The sequence below is a fragment of the Mandrillus leucophaeus genome, unplaced genomic scaffold, assembly GCF_000951045.1.
Source record: "Mandrillus leucophaeus isolate KB7577 unplaced genomic scaffold, Mleu.le_1.0 Scaffold4, whole genome shotgun sequence".
Lineage (NCBI taxonomy): Eukaryota > Metazoa > Chordata > Mammalia > Primates > Cercopithecidae > Mandrillus > Mandrillus leucophaeus.
The window spans coordinates 13,763,239-13,765,905 of NW_012104253.1; the positions used below are offsets into that span (position 1 = coordinate 13,763,239).

A 2,667-nucleotide genomic window follows, 5' to 3' on the forward strand; every position below is an offset into this window, starting at 1 on the left:
AAAAAAAAAAAAAAAAAAAAGATTTTAGTACGTCAGCAAAGTCTAAAGCTAGATAACCACATTGTGTTGGTCTCTAAAGCATAGCCAAGGTCCTTTCCATCCAAATATACCCAGCGCCTAGCATAGTGGCACAAAGGTGGGAGTTCAGTAAGTGTTCGTTGAATGACTGGCTGACTGCAGAATGAATGAGAGCAGGATTCAAGGACAGTGCCCATAGTGAGGGTTCTGGACAAGCCGGACTTTCCACAATTCTTTCTATCTAAAGAGAAGAACTCAGTGGAATTCCAAACCACCAATTTATGTTTTCAACTCTAATCTCCTAGATAGAAAATAATGTAAACCCCAGGGCCATTTTAACAAAGAATTTGAGATTGCATAAAATCTCTAGCAAACAAAACAAAAAGAATATTGCTTTGGAAGGAGGAGAGATATATTTAGAGCCAACAATGAGTACTTTAATAGCTGTGGGAACAAAGTGCTGTGGGGACACAGGGGAGAGAACACTTAGTCCCCACGGACTGAGGGGAGGGGGTGCTGGGAGGAGTCAGGTGAGGTAGGATTCCATTGCCCAGTGGAAGATTCTGAGGCTTAAAGCAGCTGCTTTGGCAGGTCAGGCCTGGGTTTGCCTAACGCCTGGGCCTGGCAAGCCTGACCCCCTTAGTCAAGCAACTGAGCTACCAGCCAGGGTCCTGAATGTCTGTGGTTCCCCGGGGTCACTGCACACTGCAGAGAGGACCTAGCACCTCGCCTGGCACACAGCAAAGGCCCAAGAGAGAAGTATTCCATAACCATGTGGGGAATAGCAGCCACCCCTCTGACAACTGTCTTCATTTACCCAAACCCACTGGAATAGGCCATCCCATAGGTACCTCTACCCACCCTCATTATTACGCTAGAGGGCAGCAGGTGCAAGTTGTGCGCTGTTTTGCAAATACATTTTAGCCAGGAGACCAAAATCTGAGGGTTATTGCCTTCTCTTTCCTTTATTTATGTATTGTTTTAATGTGAATATAAGTTGATTCTAGGTTGCTTTCCTGGCCTGGAGAGAAATGACTGTTGCCAGAAATCCTGCCCTGTGAAATGCATGCTGGGAGTGTGTCAGGCACCCCAGTGTCACCCACCGTGCATGCTGGGAGGGAAAGAAGGCTGAGAGCCCCTACCTTACAGAGTCATCCCTTTGAAGGCAGGGTCAAACAGGGTGTAATCTGGCTCCTGCAAAGTAAAAAAAAAAAAAAAAAAAAAAAAAGCCTTCGATGTACACCAATCAGAGAATGCCCACTCATAGTAAATGATAGCAACTACCACCATATATGGGTACCCACTGTGTGCCAGGACCATGCTAGGGCCTTTACGTACATCATCTGTTGGTTTGTCACTATAGTCCCACACACAAAAAAGGCATTGTTAATCCTATTACAGTCAGAGACTGAGGTTCAAGGAGCTCAAAGAAGTTACCTTATTAGGTAAAGCAGGTCTAAGTTCATACTTGTTTGATCACTATTTGCCTTTCTATATGTATGAATCTATGTATGTATCCATCCATCCACCCATTCATTCATCCATCCATCTATCCACCCATCCAGTCATCCATCCACCCATCCATCCATCCATCCATCCATCCATCTACCCATTCGTTCATCCATCTATCCATTCACCCAGCCATCCATCCATTCACCCAGCCATCCATCCATTCACCCAGCCATCCATCCATTCACCCACCCACCCATCTTGTGGTGTTAGGAATCACATCCTCAGTATATTTTTAAAATAGCAGGGACCTTCCCACTATCCCCAACAAGGTGATTTTAGGGCCAGAGCCTCTTCAGTCCATATGTTTTTAGGGACTGAATCCTAAACTTCTCAAACTTTCTATCAGGGCACTGGGGAACCCACTGCTGCATGGACCAGGTATCTTGTTTTCCTGAGTGGTCTTCCTCTAGAAGTGAAGTGAGATGAGATCCAATTAGTGAGCCCTGGCTAGAATCCAAAAAGCTACCTTTCTGCTGTGAGCTCTCTCTTTTCTCTTTAGAGAACAAACTATCAAACCCAGAAACATCATTCCCTAACATCAAATATATCAGAGAGGAGCCCCACAGACAGTCAACTTCTAGCTGGATCTGACACGCCCCAAACTTCAGTGTAAAAATATCTCATGCATGCTTGTCACAGATTTCTGAAATTCCACCTTTAGAAAGTAATGTCTCTATTTACCCAAGCAATCCAATCCTAGGACTGTATCCTACAGATGTGCTCAAACAGTGATGAAATGACTGAGTACATAGCAGCACCGTTTGTAATAGAAATGATTTAGAAACAGGCTGGGCACAGTGGCTCATGGCTGTAATCCCAGCACTTTGGGAGGCCAAGGTGGGAGTATCGCTGGACCCCAGCAGTTTGAGACCAGCCTAGGCAACATGGCAAAACCCTGTCTCTACAAAAAATACAAAAATTAGCCAGGCGTGGTGGCGCATGCCTATAGTCCCAGCTACTTGGGAGGCTGAGGAGAGGATCGCCTAAGCCCAGAGCTCACCTAAGACCAGAGGTCAGGGCTTCAGTGAGCCATGATCATACCACTGCACTCCAGCCTGGGTGATAGAGCAAGACCCTATTGAAAAAAAAAAGAAGAAGAAGAAGGGAAGGAAGGAAGGAAGGGAGGGAGGGAGGGAG

General features: G+C 45.8%; 1 protein-coding gene across 1 annotated transcript in view; it reads right to left on the reverse strand.

The window, feature by feature from the left end:
• The window catches only part of LOC105548007 (chromosome unknown open reading frame, human C14orf159), a 122,474-nt gene that overhangs the window by 69,893 nt on the left and 49,914 nt on the right, over window positions 1-2,667 (reverse strand). Inside the window, exon 2 of the mRNA XM_011991815.1 lies at window positions 1,161-1,212. The gene's annotated coding sequence lies outside the window, so the exon portion shown is untranslated. The remainder of the gene's footprint in view (window positions 1-1,160; window positions 1,213-2,667) is intronic.